Below are 20,194 nucleotides of genomic sequence, written 5' to 3' on the forward strand. Positions count from 1 at the left end.
AACTGTATGGAACTGGTTTTGACTTCCCTGGGGATCTGAGTGTCACAGGATGAATTATGGCCTAGAAACTAACACCAAGCATGACCCTCAGAAGGCTACTGACCCAGCTTCTTGGCTACTGAAAGCATGAAGCTGATAATTAGGAATTCCCAGAGAGCTCCCAAGGGATTCTTAAGAAATGCTGTTTGACAAGCAATTAATTGCCCAAGGCAAATGTTGTCCTAATGTTGGCTAGATAGGGTTCAAAGGAAAAAAAATCATTCATACCAACTAGGCAACTCAGGAGAAAAACAACAATAACAGACAGACTACTAGCCTGGTGTAAAGAAAGGGGCTTTGTACCCCCAAACTTAAAGAATGTTAGTTCTAGAGAGCAAATGAGAGACGCCATCCAGGGTCATTAGAGAAACTCAGAGATGAGGAGTAGAGGCAAGGAGGCCTCTGAGGTTGTGGCCAAGTTTTAAAAAGAAAAAAAAAAAAGAGTTTCTTATGTGGTTGGACACAATATTCAGTCAATAGACCCATTTCTTGAGGGAGAATTTTTTTTCTTCAAGAATTCTTCAAATTCCTACTTGAAGCCCAGGGAATCTCAGAAGCACAAAGAAATTCAAGGTTAGAACTCTACATTTTATACAATAACATTTTGTTGCAAAGTTCACAATAAAATCTGGTGGATTTGTTTAATGTAGGTTTTCTTTCCTTTCTCTCTCTCTCTCTCTCTCTCTCTCTCTCTCTCTCTCTCTCTCTCTCTCTCTCTCTCTCTCTCTCTCTTCTTGAGACAGGGTTTCTCTGTATAACTCTGGCTGTCCTGGAACTCACTTTGTAGATCAGTCTGGCCTCGAACTCAGAGATCTGCCTGACTCTGCCTCCCCAGAGCTGGGATTAAAGATGTGCACCACCACTGTCTGGCCAAAATAAGTGTTTATAAGTTTGACTTAAAACCAATAAGAGGGAAAAGCAAAGTGGAAGTGCCTGTTTCATGTAGGGTGACCAGCACATACTTATTTGCTAAGGCATTACTGGTTTTAGCACAGAAAGTCCTGGTTCCCAGAAATGCCCTAATTCCTGGAATAATAGGCTGGTGGGTCACTCCAGTATCAGTAGCATTATAAGCTATACAGAGGGCAGAGGAGGACAGAGTAACATCTACTTTGTCTCAATGGAGAATAAAATCATTATTGAGAGAAACAGCATATAAACAAGGCAAGCAACATAACAGATAATTAGGAGCTGAAGTTTCTTGACAAGATACAGGTGTTAAGAAAAAAATGAGTAACAAGCAAAGATAACAATAGCTATAACAAGCAAGTATTTTCACCTTGCCAAGAACTATCCTAAAAGCTTACGCACAGTTCTCCTTTAATTCTTACAGTAACCTATGGATTGACTCACTTCTTTTCATGTGAAGAAATCACAGACCATTGCTGGTTAAGGGCACATAGCTTCAAAATGGTCGAACCAGCGTTACCCTGCCCTGCCTTCCCCACAGCAGAGGCAGATGTTTGTGGACAGGTATGATTTGTCAAAAGAGGAGAAGAAGGGTCCAGAAACAAGACACTTTGTGTCCAGGGTACTGTATGTTTATCCCGCACCACAGCCATTATCCCACAGCAAAGGAACCATGTACGTCCATGCCACCTTCCAATGTCACATGAACACTGTAAAGGGCTCTCTATCTTACTCATCTTTGGTACTCCTAGGCCAGGCAGGCACTGTGTCTGGTACACAATGAATATCTATCTACTAACGGTTTACGGAGTGGACAAGAATAGAGGTGTGTGAGTGTGGTGTGCCTGGATAATTAAAATGGAGAGAGGCAGGATGTCAGATTGAGGAAGGCAGAGGAAAGCTGGGCGACAGGTTTGACAGAGAAGGCATGACGCAGACAGGTAGAAGGGCGGCGAGGCGTATGCTACCAGCTGGGATCCCTGCTTTGTCTGTGCTCCGCCTTCTCCCCGATTATCACCTGAAGGAGTCTCTCAAATCCAGATTCAGCGGATCTCCTGTCTGCTTAAAAGGGTTTGGTGGTTTCCCACACCCTTGGGACAGATGCTTGAGCATGGCATGTGGGGCCCTTCTTCATCAGACCCCAGCTTTCCCCTTCTACATTAATGCACATCACCCTCCTATAAACCATCTTTAAATAAACGGCTTGCCTTTAGAAAACCTTCAGCAATGACTTGCTTGTGCGCTGTGGCATCTATTTCCTTTGCTTGGGATGCACTTCCTTTCTTTTTCTTTTTTTTTGAGACAGGGTTTCTCTGTGTAGCTTTGCGCCTTTCCTAGAACTCACTCTCTAGCCCAGGCTGGCCTTGAACTCACAGAGATCCACCTGCCTCTGCCTCCCGAGTGCTGGGATTAAAGGCATGCACCACTACCGCCAGGCTCTCTATTTTTCTACATGACCAGTTCTCACTCCCCTCTTAATACCCTGCTTCAGCATCCCTTTCTCTGACTTAGGAGCCCTTTTTTGGGCTCTTGAAAGTGTCTGTACTCTCTCTCACTCCCATGGTACTTGCCATATTCTCCTCTGCTTAGGGCCAGATGACTGATGTCTTCCATCTTTTTTCCTTAGCATCTAGCACCAAGAAAGTGTTCCATAAATATTAGTGAATAAATTAAGAAATTAAATAATCAATCCCCACTAATCCTAGTATTCAACTCTGATCCCCATAAATCATCTGATATAAGACTTTACATGCTGAAACTCATGTTTAGTTGTTCATTCCCACCTAGCTGATCCTATCACCTGGTTCATTCTTGAAATAAGAACCTGCTTAGAGGATATCAATAGAAATATTACCAAAGATATACACTGACCTGAAATTGGGGCAAGTATTGACAAGAGACTTAAGCTTACCTTCTCACCAAGTCAACAATGGGATCTGCCCCAGGCCAGACTTGACCTCACTCTGACATAACTTTTGGCGTGTATTACTTTCCCATCTTCTAGCCATGCCTTGGCCTTGAGTCCTTGCCTATGCTTCCCACCTGACATGCCAAAAATGCATTAAGTGCTTGGATTTCGCTCCCTCAGCCTCTAGGCCCTTCATAGAGGGCTTGGGTTGCCAGAGCCTCTGAGTCATAGATTTGGGTCATATGGATGGTTACAGGCTCTTTTATGGTTCCCACTCCTCTCTGCATCACCCAGGTCAAATACTCCCAATAATTTAGCTCTTAAATCTAAGTTCAGCTCGCTACTACAGTCTTGCCTCATTACCTTTTTGTTTTCTCCCTAGGGATGTAATGAAACATTCTAGGGTAATTTATCTACAACTACAGGAATTCCAGCAACACAGACATGGTTTCAGACTTGTTGGGATTGAACAGAAGGGCAGGGGATCTGCCTTTTAAAAGCAAGGGGTGGGACAGACAGTGGATGAAAACCTATCTGTAATTAAGAGTCCGTTTCCTTGGTAATATGGAATTAGTACCTTGGCTTTGTGTCCCGAAAGGGGAAGGGAGAAGGCCGAGAAGGAAGTCTTTTTATTCAAAAGCGCTAGTGCAGCCTGGAAAGCAGGCTGGTTGGAGAACCAGTAAGGAGGGCCAGGGGACTCTTCCCCGACACCTAGTGATTATTTTCAAAGCCCTATGGCTGGAAGCAACATGACTGAAAGGAAAAGCAGCAAAAGAGTACATGCAGTGAGGTCAAGGAAGCCATGGAAACACGGGCACTGGAAGAGAGGACTTGTCAAAAAACTTGATTACAAATTGTACCAATCAAGATCATGTCCCAAACCTTACACTGGAATCGCATTTTATAGCTGATAATACAATCTTTGCCCCTTCCTTCCCTCTCTGGGACATAATTAAAGAAGATCCACCTATGCATGTGAAGCTACCTGAGGTTAGAAAAGAGAACACCAAAAGATAATGGTACCCAGAACTCACACAGGGCTAGAAATAGTATCTGTTCTCATCACTCGGCCCTAAACCCCTCCAGACTCATAGGGTATTGGTAGACTACTCAGCAGGGTCTTGCTTTGAACAGGCAAACTACACACTGCTTTGGTCTTGCCTATCAAATTTTAAGGCTGAAAAGGATTGAACTCTTCCCAAGTCACTTAACTGTATTCCAGAGAACTTAAAATACTCAGCAATGGTCAAGGCAAATTTCACAATTTCTAGCATAAAAGAGAAAAAGAAAAAGAAAAATTCTGCAGGCATACAAAAAAGTAGAAAACAATCTATGTGAAGAAAAAAATAAATCAATCAAAACAGATACAGAATTTATATATATGTGTGTAAATATATATATGTTAAAATTAGTAGATAATGATCTAAAAATAGTCCACTATACATACATTTCACATATTCAAAATAGAGAAGACAAGAAATAGAACACTTCACCCTTCATGATAACAAATGCACTGGATCCCAGTAGTAGCCGATGGGACAACTGCAGAAGATAAGCTCAGTGAACTTGAAAACACACCGGCAGAAACTGCTGAGGGGCTGGGGAGGTGGACTCAGGGCAAGGCTGAGGACCTGAGCTCAGATTCCTAAGACCCAGGTAAACATTCGCATGTGACCACGTGCATCTAAAAACTCCAGTTCTGGGCAGCAGAGCCAGAGAGATTTCTGGGGCTCATTGGCTATTCAGTTTAGCCAACCAGAAGCCCCAGATTCAGTGTGACATCCTGCGTTAAAATCTGGATGCGAACATTAGAGGGGACACACCCCCGATACTGAACGCTGGCCTCCACCTGGGCACCCTCTCTCCAGATACACCCTTCCACTGCCATACACAGCAACTATTCAAACTGAAATGCTGAGGGAGAGAGAAAATAATTTTTTTTTTAAACTAAAGCATTGCCAAGATATGGTACACCTCTTAAGCAGGCTACTAGAATGTAATTGAAATCCCTAGAAGACAGAGAAGTAGAAAAGATACTTGAATAAATAATGTGACAAAAGTTTTCAAATTTAGTAAAAGCTATAGATTCACAGATCTGAGAAACTCAACAAACCCTTAACCTAAGAAATGCACACAAAAAAATTATACACATAGAAACCAGATCAAATAAATAAAAAAAGGAAAAAAAAATCTTAAAAGTAATCAGAGGGGAAAAGGCATGCTATACACAGAGGAACAAAGATAAGGATGCTAACACTTTTTACTGAAACAGTGCAAGCAGAATGATCATAAAAGCACTCAAAGATAAAAACCTCTGAAACCAGAATTCCATACCCAGCCGAGCATTCTTCACAAATAAAAGTACTTTTTTTCAGATAGATAAATCTAAAATAACTCTTTACTAGCAGACGTATATGACCAAAATATCAAACAAGGCTCTTCTGGGGATGGGGAGATGGTTCAACCTGTAAAAGGGATTAACCTGAGTTCAGATCCTCAGAAGCCATGTAAAAGCTAGATACAGCAGCATATGCATCTACAATCCCTGCATGCTAGGCGGAAACTGAAGGAGGAAACAGGAGCATCCCTAGAAGTGTGGGGACCAGCTAGCCTGGCGTATCTAACAGCGAAGAGACTGTCTCAGACAAGGTAGAAGGGTGAGGCTCAACATCTGGAATGTCTTCTGACCTCCATGTGTGCACTTCAGCACTCACGTACCTGTTCCCACACATGAATGTGCATGTGCACACACACACATACACCCACACATCATGCATAGCCACAACAAACAAACAAAATAAAGGAAATTCTTTGGAAGAAAGAAAAATGGTGTTCTATGGAAAACTGGATTTATACCCAAGAATGAAGAGCACTAGTAATGTGATGATATTGTGTTCCCCAATATGTTGTGCATCCTAATAAACATATCTGGGGTCAGAGAACAGAACAGCCACTAGATATAGAGGCCAGAAAATTCTGACACACACACCTTTAATCTTAGCATTCCAAAGGCAGAGATCCGTCTGGATTTCTGTGAGTTCAAGGCCACACTGGAAACAGCCAGGCATGGTGACTCATGCCTTTAATCCCAGGAAGTGATGGCAGAAAGCAGAAAGGTATGTAAGGCATGAAGACAAGAAACTAGAAGCTTTTGGCTGGTTAAGCTTTTAGGCTTTTGAGCAACAGTTCAGCTGAGATCCATTTGGATGAGGACATAGAGGTTTTGAGTCTGAGGAAACAGAATCAGCTGAGGAATTGGCAAGGTGAAGTGGCTGTGGCTTGTTCTGCTTCTCTGAACTTTCAGCGTTCACCCCAACAGCTGGTTCCAGATTTGTTTTTATTAGTAAGACCTTTTAAGATTCGTGCTACACCACACTGATAAATATGTCTTTTTCCTACCACTTAAATCTCTTTTTCTTATAATTGACTGTTGCAACAAAAACAATTAGTTTAGTCTCGTGTGAGATTTCTAGTGTAAGTATATGCAAAATTATCTGACAACAATAGCACAAAGTTTTAGATGGTAAAATGGAAACATGCTACATAAAAATAGTATTAGTTTTAAAAGCTGTGATAAGTTAATATACTATCTACCCTAGAAGAAATTATTCAAAAAGTTAGTAAGGTAACAGAGGAGATAACATCCATCATCGAAAATATTCAATTCACCCAAGAAAAAGGCAAAACAGAGGAGAGAGGCAATGTCATCACCAATAATAGACATAAACAACAACAACAACAAAAACAAGATAAGAGATTTAAGCCCACATTACATACCAACTGTCAAAATACCATAGCCTCAAACAGAACTGTCATGTTGGATAAAACAATCAAATCCAAATCGTATACTATGCACAACGTTCTTTAAGTATGTAAGTAGGTTTAAAGTAGAAAGGATTTAAAAATAGCACGATAACTATAACCAAAAGAAAGCTGTGTGGTTATATAAACACCAGATACAGTAGACTTGGGAGTAAGTGATACTACCATGGAAAAAGAAGGTCATTTCCTAATGATCAAAGGATCAGTTTATCAAGTGCACAGAATAATGCTAAGTGTTTATGTGGATAAAGGTTCAAAGAACATGAAACAAACACCAATAATTATGCAAAGAGAGAAAGATACAAATGCTCAATTATAGCTGGAGATTTCAATTCCCTCTCTTAGTAAGAACTAGGGAAGCAGATTTGAATACCCTCAGCCAGCTTGACCTACTTGATTTCTATAGAAAATCTGCTCAAGTACAGCAGGACGCACATTCTTTTTGAGGGTTCATAGAACATTTACCAAGACATAGCTTATTTTGTCTCATAATGGCAAACTCAAAGGATGCAAATCTCCCCTTTTTGTGACTATCATATAATTAAATTAGAAATTCATGATGAAAGTATCTGTGGAAAGTCTCCTCATTTTTAGAAACTAAACAGGATGTTCTGAATAGTCAACATCAGTTAACCTAGGTGCCTACACTACACTGGCCCTGTGTTAGGGGCTTTATCTCCCTCTTTAAAATGGGAAATCTGCTGGGCGGTGGTGGCACACGCCTTTAATCCCAGCACTCGGGAGGCAGAGGCAGGCGGATCTCTGTGAGTTCGAGGCCAACCTGGTCTACAGAGTGAGATTCAGGACAGGCACCAAAGCTACATTGAGAAACCCTGTCTCAAAAAAACAAAAAAACAAAAAACTAAAATGGGAAATCTGAGGCACAGAGAGTTGAGGGTCTCTTTTTTCTAGAATATTATGTAATGACAAGCCAAGTCAAGTGTCTTACCCGTAAATCTCCAGTGTAAAGTTTTCACTGAACCACATTCTCCAAACTGCAACACAGACGTTCCATCCCTTCTTTCCCTCATTCCTTTGTCTGACACTCGCTCTGTTGACCTAACCTTCTAACTGTGACATTCATCTTTGTTGCTGTGGCTCTGAAACATATCTCCAGCACATGCACACGTTTTCCAGAGGGAAGCTCACTCCCTCTGGAAACACCTTCCTACAGGAAGGACTACTATCCCAGGATGCATCAGGGCACCTACTGGGCCCACTGCTTTCCCTTCAGTGGTCATTCAAACTGAAAACTCCACTGTGCAGCAGCAAGACTCTGAAATGGATGTTTCCCTTCTACGCAGGCTGTTTCCATCTCAGAATGAATACCCGGGGAAGAGTTCTTTGTAAGTGATATGTCCCAGCTCCATTTAACACTAGAAGTATGTCTTCTCTGTAAACGGGAGTTAGGTTACCAGAATAAATTTAAAATGATTCCCTCGAGCATTTAATATGTCTGAAACGTAACACTTATGCAGCATAACCCCTCCGCGATCAATGAGGGCAAGAGAGGAAAATGTTTCCCAGTGTCTAATGTGAAACACCAGGCAGTTCTCCATCTGGCTCTCGAGTGGAAGTCATAGAGATGGACACTGACGATGGAAGAGTGGTCTCTGGTGGGAAGCTGCAGGAAAGAGAGGAGGAAGCCATTTCTGGGTACCACTGATTGAAGGAGACCTGCTCCCTCTTTTCCCCCAGGATACTCTTGAGGAAGGAGAAGTGAGAAGTATGTAGATAGAAATATAGAGGAGGGAGACAGATAGAAACACAGGATAGCTCGGGAGGGCCTGAGTCAAAACCCACCAGCCCCTTCTGTCTCTACTAAAGGGCTTTTAAAGGAATGCCAAGGGAAGGAGCAAAAGACACCCCCCAGCACAGCCAAGTGTAGACCATCCCAGACACCTGGTGACCATGCACGTGGTCCAGCCATCCCCTAATGCAGCCCTGCTGTGTAAAGCAAGCTCAGCTCTCACTAGGAAGCTTTTGTGGGCTCCCACAGCTGATGAACTCACCAACCACACTGCATTTGCTGGAAGGGACATCTTCCTACATGCTCTGAAGAATGGGGCGAGCAAACAATAGCTACCTCCATGAAGGCAACTTCTAAGTCCAAATAAGGCGTGTCTAATGAGGAGTCCTAGCCAGATGCTCCTTAAGTTGGACACTGTTCATACACATTTTCAGTTATAATTGGGACTGATACCAAAAATTACTGAAGTAGATGCCAACACTTCCCAACACAAATAGTTTGGGCAATGTGATCATCTCTGGGAACCTAAACACCAACTTTATCCCTTCTACATATGTAGTCATTACCCTGTCCATTCCCATATATATCCCGACTTGCTAGAGAGTGTTTTCTCCTTCATATCTAAAATGTTTCAGCACCTTTTTTATGAACAGTTTATTTTTAAAACTTTGAATTTCTTTAGGTTTTATTTTCCCCAAATAAAACTCTCCTACTCTGTTTTTGCTGCTAAACAGAATGCCTGAATTAGTTTATAATGAACAGAAATTCACTGGTTTACAGCCCTGAGTTTCACTGTCCCACCTGCAGGCAGGAGGTAAAAGAGCCGACAGTGGACCAAATTTGTTCTTTCCTAAAGACAAAAATCCCTCCCAGGGAGATGGAGCCCTTAGTCATCGCTCAAGTGTCCCACCTCTTAATATTGTTACAATGGAAATGAAATTTCAACATGAATTTTGAAGGGGACAAACATTCAAACAATAGCAATAGCTTTGCATGTTTAATAACTGACCGAGGGGCCCAGTGAGATGCTCGGCAAGTAAAGGCACTAGCTGCCAAGCCTGAAGACCCAAGTCTGATTCTTGGAACTCACAAGATGGAAGGGCAGAATTGACTCCACAAATTGTCCTCTGACCTCCACACATGTGCTGTGATGTGTGTGTATAATACATTAATGTAAAAATATGGATGAACCTAGGCCTGGAAATTCTAAGAACAGCAATTGTTCTTTGCTAGGGTATCCCCTCTTTCACTGATTCTTCTTTCTTTTCTGGTCCTCAATAGCCCTCTCCACCTACACATTGGTCTTCCAAGACACTTCTATGCATTTTGTCTTATCATGGACCAAGCACCCATAATGCCTAGGTGCTCTCAGTAAAAGGAGAGAAGGAAATCATGAGAATTAACTATTGGCAAGTTATCCATTAGTACAATAACAACAATCAAACTGTACTTTCCAACTAAAAGGCATGGCCAATCCCAGAGGCTGTTGCTATGAGTCACAAAGTACAAGTGGACAGGAATGATCAGGTTCAGTCTGTAAGAAAAGCCCAGTTCAGATTCTGGAAAATATGGCAGCCCTCGTGGAACTGAGACATAATAAAGGAAAGACTTTCCCACAACCCCACTACGCTTCTCTTTCAAGGGATAGAGAAGAACAATGGAAGGCAGATACAGAGTTGGAAGACAAGATTGGGAGAGCCTGGGCTAGTATTGAGACCAGAAAACAAGGAACAGGGCATATAGAGTAAAGAGGGACTAGAAGCAAAGGTTGGACCAGAGTTGCTGCATGGGACACACCCAAGGGGACAATAAGGCTCAAAATGAGGGAGTATGCCATGACATTAAGACACAAATCTCTGACGGTCTCTTCCCGCTGGGCTGGCTCTCCATGTGACCCTCTGGCCTTTATACTGCCATCGAGAAGCAGCTCACCATCCTGCAAGTGGATAACACAGTCTCTGCTCCTCTGACCACATCTCCCGACACACACCTTGACGCTACTCGAATCAGCGAGATACCTGAGTGGGGACAGGTAGCCTCTTCATGAGACTGTGGACAAGAAAAACACTGTAAAGGTGAAGAAGACAGATGTAAGTATCCAGAGGCAGATACACAGCACGCCAGTGATCCTGGTCCTGTGGAAGTTCATTCTCCTGCGGAATTCTTGAAGCCAGAGAAGCAAGCAGGTGGTACAATAGCAGCCGCGTGGCTCCGAATGAGGCCACCTGCTGCAGGCTCTGGCAACCGGGAAGATACGGGGGTGGGTGGGGGTGGGGGTGTGGAGGGGATGCACCCCGAGCAATGTTCTCTCTAGAAAGACAGAACTTCCAAGTGTGGCTGGTTTTCCTGTTTTCCGTATTCTAAGTTTGGCTGTCTGTGGGAGGCAGTGGGTGTGACAGGGAGAGGGCAGGGCTCGGCAGAGACAAAATAGCTTGAAAGTATTGCTGAGCACTTTGGGACTCGTGGATTTCTTTTTCTCTTCTGCCCCACCCCTAAAGAGACAGGGGACAAGGCTGTGCCTGGACCAAGGAACAGTAAGGTCAGATGATAAAAATGACAGAAACAGAGGTCCTGGCCCACATTTCTCCAAATCCAAATCCTTCCCCTGGTCTGGGTCACAAACCTTCTTGTAGGTCAGAGTGGTTACGTCTTAGAGGTTGACAGTGGATCACAAACTCCGAGGTAAGGTCACTGGCCCTCTTGCTGACGGCATTCCTGCACATCCTCCACCTCCCAGGACTCTGTACCTTCTCCTTCTCACCGGTCTCAGCCTGTTCACACTGCTCTGGCCTTAGACCACAAGGTTTTTAAATAACAGAAGTCTCCAGGCATCAGTGTGGGGTGCGGGTGTGGTCCAATATCAAGGCGTCAGCAGATGTGGTGTCTGGTGAAGGCTTCGTTCAGGGTTCATATACGGTACTTTTTCACTGCATTCTGGTACGGTGGAAAAGGTCTTCAGGGCAGTAATACCATTCATGGGACTTGATCACTGCTCAAGGCTCTGCTTCTAAGATCATAATTTGGAGGATTAGGTGGGAATTTGGAGGCAATACCAACACTCAGGCTATCTAGGGCCTCCTTCCTATCTTAGCTAACCTCCCTGGGGTGATACACAGATGACAAAAATCACTTCCTCAATAGCACCTCGCACATGTTTTAGGTTGGACTGCTCCTTTTTAGAAGGGCTCTTCCAGGCTGAGTTCTGTTCTCCTCACAAAAAAGACAGGTCGAAGCTCTCTCAGTCCCTGACAATGTCACCTTATTTGAAATAATGTTACAGAGATAGCCAGTTAAGATTATATTGAATAAGAATAGAATAGCCCGCAATACAGTATGACTGCTTTCAAATCAAAAGACATCATGGAGAAACAGATACTTACCCTGCGGCGCTGAAGGCCAAGACTGGAGTGATATAGTTAGAAGCCAAGGGACACTAACACTACACCCAATGGCAAGAAGCTAGGGGACAGCTTGGAACAGATTTCCCTAAACAGCCCTCAAGAAGAACTCAACCCAGCCGATATCTGAACTTGGATTTCTCACCTCCAAAACTGTGAAGAAATGTATGTCGGTTGCTTTAATCCCTCCAGACTATGTCACGTTGCTAAGGGAGCTCTGGGAATCAAATATCACACCGATCCTGCATATATCAGGACAGTCAGCAGCATCTTGCCCCATCTCACAGGATGCCCTTAGCAATCTCTTTCCCAGACATAACAACCCAATATATCTCCAGAAGTAGACAAATGTCTCAGAGTGAGAAGGGGGACAAGGCTGCCTTCCAGTTGAAAACCATAAGACCGTAGGGGAAGTCCCATTAAGAGAACCGTCCAATTCTCAAAGTATTTTTGCTATTCTTTCAGATGGCTAGAGCCTGAAGAAACCATCCAATCCTGTGGTTCTTATGGCTATGGTTGAGAGAGCAGTAAAGGGCTTGTAGTGGGCCGAGAAAGGAAATTTGGAGCCTGGTTCTAAGGCACTTAAGTCAAGATAGGCTGATTCCAGTCATTTATCGATGTTAAGACCAGCCAGTTAAAGGCAGAGCTCAAAGCCTGGGCTAGAATTCAAGGGTCATCTGGAATAGGGGCGTGCACCTGTAATTCCACTACTGAGAGGCTAAGGCGGGGGGGGGGGGGGGGATCGTGAATTTGAGGCTAGCTTGGGCTACGTAATAAGATTCTCTTTAAAATGAAAGGGCGCTAGGGATTTACCTCAGCTGACAGGGTTCTGATCTAGCACACATGAAGGTCCCAGTTCAATTCTCAGCACCCCATAAAAATGGGTGCAATGGCACACACCTGTAGTCCTAATGTTTTGAGATATGGAGGCAGAACGATCAGAAGTCCAAAGTCACCTTCAGCTGTACAGTAACTGCTTTATAAAACCACAAGTTGTATTTTTTTCAAAGGTGTGTGTATGTGTGTGTATATATATGAGTGTAAGAGAGAGTATGTGAGTGAGTGTGTGTGTGTGTATGAGTGTGTGTGTGTGTATGAATGTGTGTGTATGAGTGTGTGTGTGTGTGTGTGTTTGTGTATGAGTGCGTGCGTGTTGTGTGTACAGTGCCTGAGAAGGCCAGAAGAAAGCACTGATTCCCTAGAGCTTTAGCTACAGGTGGTTGTGAGTCATCCATCCTGGGTGCTGGGAACCAAATGTGGGTCCTTAGGAGTAGCTCTTAACAGCTGAGCCATTTCTCCATCCTAGACTACAAGTTATTGACAGCCCAAATGTTTATCAATTAGAACAGTTTAACCCACCCTCTAAGGCTCAGAGGCTATCATGGAATAGGAAATGAAAAGATCCTAAAAGGCAGAGGTCAGAGAGGACGGGATCAAAATAGTGTCTTCTGAGCCGGGCGGCGGTGGCGCACACCTTTAGTCCCAGCACTCAGGAGCCAGAGACAAGCGGATCTCTGTGAGTTCGAGGCCAGCCTGGTCTACAAAGTGAGTTCCAGACAGGCTCCAAAGCTACAGAGAAACCCTGTCTCAGAAAAAACAAAAACCAAAAAAAAAAAAAAACAAAAAACCCCCAATACCCTCCCCTCAAAACAAAAAACAAACAAACAAGCAAACAAAATGAAAAAACAAACAAACAAACCAGTGTCTTCTGGAAATGACAGCACCACTGCATTCACGAACTCACAGTAGATGTGGTTGCCTACACAAGATCAAGCCAGTCAATATTCTAGCATGGAGAAGGGTGGGCATCACGAGCACCTTCCCCGAGCTGAGGACCTACTGGCAGTTGGTAGCTCCGAGAGGAAGGTGCATTGGTTTTCTTTAAGGGTGTGGCCCCTGGTAGGTTGACAACACTGGCCCCACACCCTTGAGTATACAGGCAACATAAACCCGACTCGGTGAGTTACAAAAACATAATCAAAAAGAGGACACAAGTTGGAAAGTGGTAGGGAAGGGAGGCGTTAAGAGGAGTGGAGGGCGAATATAATCAAAATACATGGTATGCACTTACACAATCCTCCGAAGATTAATAAAAATATATTTAAAAAAGAATAGCTCACTATATTGTGCCACATCCTCATGTTAGAGTATTGTGTAGCCACCATAGCTGTGTGTTTAAAGAACATTTAAGGAATTGAGGAACAATTAATAAAATGTTAAATGAAGAAGTCAGGATAAAGCCAATCACAGTTCTAACTTTATTCTCTATTTTAAAACTACTACTGATAATAGCTATCAGCTGGGGATCAACTTAGATTATGCGTGATAGGTTATGTTAGTGTAACAGAGAAGAAAGCCCAGGGAAGAAAAAGAACCCGGGGGAGTTCTCATAGTGAAATGGTAGACGTTGACTGAAAGTTCACTGTTGGCCCCAAGCAAAGCATGCTTGGTATTCTGCTGGGTACAATTTGTTGCTCAGGATTAACAGTGGTTATCTCTGAGTAATATTAGCAATGGATTTTCTTTTCTACTATCTCTTCGTTTTCCAGTTATTATATAATGGACATGCATTGGTTTTATTATTGGAAAAAAATCACTTAACGATATAAATTTATATGCAGGGCATTCTCTAGCAATTAATCAATCTAAAAATAAACAGATTATATCTATATGCTTGCCATGATTATCTGGGAAAGGTGGGATGAGGAACCAGGAGAAGATTAGCAGCTTTTTAATTCACATATCATTGCAACATGCTACAAAATTTCTTCAAAATTAGAAAAATACAAGATAAGTTTCAAAAGATAAAGGCAAAGATTCAATATATTTGTCAATCAAAAGATGATTTGAGTGTGCTTAGGAATGCAAATAAAGTATTATTATAAATGTTCTTAGAGATGGGTGTGTTCTGTTTGGCCAACCACAGTGATTTATCCCACAGCCTGGAAATCTTGCTTCAGCTCCAATCAAATACCTCCCCTTTCCCAGTTTGAATTTGATGGCACTGCTCACCATAGGTTAGAAGAAGCTCAGCTTGGGTATGATATATACATACAAAAGCAGACTGGAGTAAAAGCAATCACCTATGAAACCCTAGAAATTATTATCCCCAGCAGAGTGCCAGCGGCATATTCATGACCCTCAGATGTTTGTCCCAGCAAACAAGTGAGAGATTTGTCAAAGGAGAGCATGTATCGGCGAGGCAGGTTCCTGGCCTGGAGACTCTAAATTCTGGTTGAAGGCTTCCTCATCACTGTCAGACACTTATCAAAGCTTTATCACGGAGCCCACGGCAGCGTGAATGACAGGCACGATGCTGGTCTGTGCTGCTTCCAAGGATGAAACCAGCAAGCTCGCACGGACTTAACTGCTTAAGTCTCTCTCTATAAAAACCAGCAAAACAGAGGTGGAGTGATGCAAACATGGACCAGCTGATGGAGAGGCCCAGAGCTAGGAGAATCAGCCCCGCTCCTTTAGTCTTGCTGTTCCACTCCAGAACTGGGACTCAGCTTCAGAAATGAGTGTACTGTTAAAAATCCATCACTGCCAGACCTGGCAGTGGTGGTGGCGCACGCCTTTAATCCCAGCACTCGGGAGGCAGAGCCGGGTGGATCTCTGTGAGTTCGAAGCCAGCCTGGGCTACAGAGTGATTTCCAGGACAGCCAGGGCTGTGACACAGAGAAACCCTATTTTTAAAAATCAAACAAACAAACAAAAAAATCCAAAACAACAAAGCAAAACAACCATCATTGCCATGGGCTGGTGGAAGAGCCCAGCAGGTAGCGTACCAAGTCTGATAGCCTGAGTTTGGTCCCTGGGACATGATGGAAGGAGGAAACGGATTCCTGCAAGTTGTCCTCTGACCTCTATATGGGTGCATAAGTGTGTGCACGGGCACACGTGCTCATACGTAAACACATCAAATAAATAAATAAAAGGCGATATTTATCGAAAACATCATCATCACCTGAGAGAAACAGGGCTATGGGGCAGGGAGGTGCTCTAGGGCCTGCAAGGAGTGACTTACACTGTTTCAAGGGCTGGCAGCATCATCGGGGCCCCTTGAATACAGGCCAGCCTGAGAACCACAGTGCTGAGTTGGAAGGAACCCTCAGTGAAGGTGACAGAAAAACCACCTTAGCCACACTGGGCCTTGGCAGGCTCTCTACTTAGCACCAAAATTAGTAGGCCCTAGGGCATCAAGAAGAGAGGTATATATATAATACCCTGTATATGAGGCATAGAAAGTATAGACTGGCAGGGTGGTGGGGCGCACCTTTAATCCTAGCACTCCGGAGGCAGAGCCAGGCAGATCTCTGTGAGTTCGAGGCCAGCCTGGTCTACAGAGCGAGATCCAGGACAGACACCAAAACTACACAGAGAAACCTTGTCTTGAGAAAAAAACAAACAAAAAAAAAAACCAAAAAAAAAAAAAGAGAGTATAAACCGTACTTCAGAACTGTGCATTACTGACCACCAGTAAACGTGAAAGGAGAAGTTGAGCAGGAAATCCTTAGGGTGAAACCTTAGTTCGCTATAAAATTAAACTATGTAGAACAGTTGACTCTCCAAGGACATGAAAGAAATGAGATGAGACACTGAGTACAAATTGGTAATCTAATACCGGGGGCATGCTAGGTAAAGGGGCTACCAGGGCGACATGGGGAAGCCTTGAGACGTTTTCAGTAGGAAATGTGCTTTCGAGCTAACCTTAAAATCTAAAATGTGAGGCGGAAAGCTGTAGTCTTCCAAGCAAAAGACACGAACCACAGTCAGGGGACACCAGGAGCCTTGGTGAAAGGCTAAGAGGTGGCAGTCCAAGCTAAGGAGGGAACACTGGCTACAGAGGGCCCCTGGCTGCCCCCAGATAAGGATGGTTGGGGAGTCAGAGAGGCCCCGGCAAGTGATCATTGTGCGGAAGGAAGGCTGAGGGCAGGGTGGGGATGGGGCAGCGAGTGAGGAAGATGAGGAAGGAGACCTACTGTCCCCCGTACAAAGCACAATACCGTTTCCATTTGCAACCGCTTTGCCCCCAAAGTCTCACTGACCCAATTTACACAAACACGAGAACAAAGAAGATCCTTGCTCAACACATCATTAGCCTTAGCTTAAGAACGTGGAAAGAATTCCAGCTAACGCAGTGAGCGAGCCTGGGAACCTGGCCTCCAGTCGGTGAAGCAACCCAGGGCGTCAAGAGTTCAGTGGGACTGAGAGGGTTTGTTGCAATATCATCAATCTCTTTTGTATCTTTAGTTCGTCTTTTCTGAGTCCGTTCCAGACATGATCTCATCCAGTCACCATATCTCCTGAATAACAATGAAAACAATTTACATTTGTTCTGTGCTCTAAGTATATTAAAGTGCTACTCAGTGGACTATCTTACTTTGTGCCTACTTTAAATAAGATGGAAGAGACATTATTCCCACTTTGTAGATGCGGAAACTGAGGCTTGGCAAGATTACGTTTCTGGGAGGGTAGCGCTGAGCCTCCTACCCGCACGTCCCAGTCCCTGTATCGATCCTATTGAAGCTTACTGCCCAAATAGGAAAGAAAGCAGGAAGAACCTGTAATTGGCATATGTAGGTGGGGGAGACTGCGGTACTCACTGTTCAAACGGCTTTCATGGAAGAGACAGAACAACAACAACAACAAAAAAAAGGAGAACCTAGAAAACTGGTCCCCTGGTATCACACATCTGGTGCTATACCCTTAAGCCATGATAGGATACAATTTTATGAATAAATCCCAACCTTTAACTCTTTCTAACCTTATAAACTTGCAGAACTTCCACCAGAATGACAGCTACAGCAGGCAGACCAGATCCAAGGTATGATGGACAGTTTGATTGGATTGAAAAGCATCTAGCTGAGAGGGCAAACTTCTCGGACCATCTGGGACCATCTGTTTCCAGAAAGGATTAGCTAAGGAGGGAAGAAGTACCCTAAGTGGGAACCATTATCCCACAGCCTGCAGCATGGGATGCAATGGAAAGGGGTGGGAGAAAGTCCTTGGGTACAGAAGCTCTCTCTTTGTGCTTCTTGGCCGGCCATCTTTGCCCAGCATCCCATGATGCTCTGCTTCTCAACACAGAAACAGCAGGGCTCTGAAACTGCAGGCTAAAATAAACTCTCTTCCTCTCATTTTTTTTTTTTCTGTCAGGTATTTTTTAAAAGCAATAGAAAGTCTAACTGACGCAAAGTCTAGCTCTGAATAACCCTTTCTTCTTTAGCTATAACTTTTTAAGCAAATCAGAATGACCCAAACACATAATTTTAGGCAGAGTTCGAGCCTCATGGAGAAGAGAAATGAAAGTGGAATGAGCCCATCACATGGGTTTGGAGTTCTCTTTTTAGACTTTCTCACTGCCTCCTCCCTGGGTGATATTTTCAAATTCGAGGCATGTGATGGACTAAAGTCCACCAGAGCTATTTCAGTCTGAATTTGGCATTGTTGAGTCTAAGATACATTGTACAAAATAGATCACAACGTGAAACACCATGGAGTTATGTAATTAGAGCTGAGGTTACCCAAATTTTGTGCTGTTGGCTCCGAGACTATGGAAGGACAGCTCTCTACATAAACCCCACAGGCAATGTATTAGCCTTGCTTTTCCTTTGTGTATCCCAGGGCAAAAATAGGCACTGATCCCGATGAGGCTAGGATGCTCCCCAGCTACCTGCAGGAGGCTGTAAAAACTCAGATCCCCTTCTGAACCTGGCTTCCAGGTGGGAGAGCTCAAATTTGTTCCCGTCAGAACTTGGCAGTGACTTTTTCCCTGTTGAAAATTATTCCGAACAAATGGTTCATGAAAATGCCTCCAGTTGCTCACTGGCAGAGAAGGAAGGCACAGATCTGCCTGGTGGGTTGTTCTGGTTGGTGATGTAGTTTGGGGTTTGCATAACACAGCCAGGGGCTCTCTCACTTGGGGTCTTTGGGCTGCTTTCTGATATTCATTGCCTGCACCAGGTTCCCCATTCACCCCCGAGTTCTCAAATACCCTTTCCCATTAGCCAGACACTCCAGATTTACTTCTGTCGTCCCGAGTGTCATACTAAGGAAGGACGGACCTGCCTTGCAGAGGTCTCAGGGTTGTGGGAGACGCTGTCCACCTGAATGAAACCACACTTCAGATAGAAGAGGCATGAAGATAAAGGGGCAGGGGAGGACTCAGGAAGAAACACTGGAGAGACGGAGGAAGAGGAGGAAGAAGACAATGACTGGGAGGAAGACAGGGGGTAGAGACCACCTCACTGCTCACACTTTCCCTATCTCCACTGCAAGAAGCACTACTCCCCACGCCAGCCAGGTTTACGGGCTCAGAGTCTTCGCAGACCTCTCATGTGTGCACACCTGCAGTGAGGAACATGGAAGGGCTTGGGAGCTGTTTGTGTTTGCTTTTTTTGAGGTAGAGTCTCATGTAGCCCAGGCTGGCCTCAAACTTAATATATAGCAGAGGATAGCCTTGAACTCCTCATCCTCCTGCTGCCATGCCCCCCACCCCCACCCCAAAAACTGGGATCCCAGGTATGTATCACCATGCCTGGCTTGGGGAAAAGATTCTTCATGATTGACTCAAAACAGGCCCTCTGTTTCCAATGCTTATTTTGCTTTTTTTTTTTATATAACCTTACAATTATAACTGGCTTTAATAGCCTATTAAGTTACTAGAAGCTGGAAAATAATCTAAAAAGTCTTTATATTAAAGACTTTGTCAACAAAGAAAAATAGCATGTATTCATTCCTATGGCTATTTCATTAGAAAAGCTAGCCAGAAAAATATACCCATACTGCAAATTGAGAAATATCTGGGAAAATAAACACCAAGTATTAGCAACTGTGAGACAGTCAGACAAGTGGGTGGGTGGACTGTTTTCGTTCCTTTTCACTTGTCTGAATCTTCTATATTGAAAACATGTAGCTTCATAATTAAAAATAAAAGATAAACAAAAATAACATAGAAACTTCCTTTAGAAAAAACAACCCAAAGAAGGGGTGAGTCAGCCCAACTCTCTGGGTTCCTCCAAATGGATGCCTGCTGGAAGCGTGGGTTCTCAGACGCCCTGCTGGGCTCAGATCCTGCTTCCTTTACCAAGCCCAACTCCTAAGCTGGGAAAAAGAGGAAAATATTAACACTAACTTCGTAAGAGTTCTTTCAAGGATGAGATGAAAATTTTCCTTGTAAAGTATGCTTCAGCAATCGGCAGTTCTCACTTAATCTCGGATGCTTGTCATCTCAGACCAGGTTTGAAGTCTCTTAAGGTTGGATAATTGCTTTGCTGTGGGGTCTGTGTATATTTCCCCATGTGCAGGTTCACCACGAGCTTCCTCTTAGCCTCTGATTTTATTGCATTACAACTGAGGCACTGA

At 43.7% G+C, this 20,194-nt stretch overlaps 1 protein-coding gene across 24 annotated transcripts in view; it reads right to left on the minus strand.

The window, feature by feature from the left end:
- Nucleotides 1-20,194, minus strand: part of Kalrn (kalirin RhoGEF kinase) — a 612,231-nt gene that overhangs the window by 300,031 nt on the left and 292,006 nt on the right. The gene's annotated exons all lie outside the window — the stretch shown is intronic.

This window comes from Peromyscus californicus, unplaced genomic scaffold, assembly GCF_007827085.1.
Source record: "Peromyscus californicus insignis strain IS unplaced genomic scaffold, ASM782708v3 Scaffold_16__1_contigs__length_79575227, whole genome shotgun sequence".
Classification (NCBI taxonomy): Eukaryota; Metazoa; Chordata; class Mammalia; order Rodentia; family Cricetidae; genus Peromyscus; species Peromyscus californicus.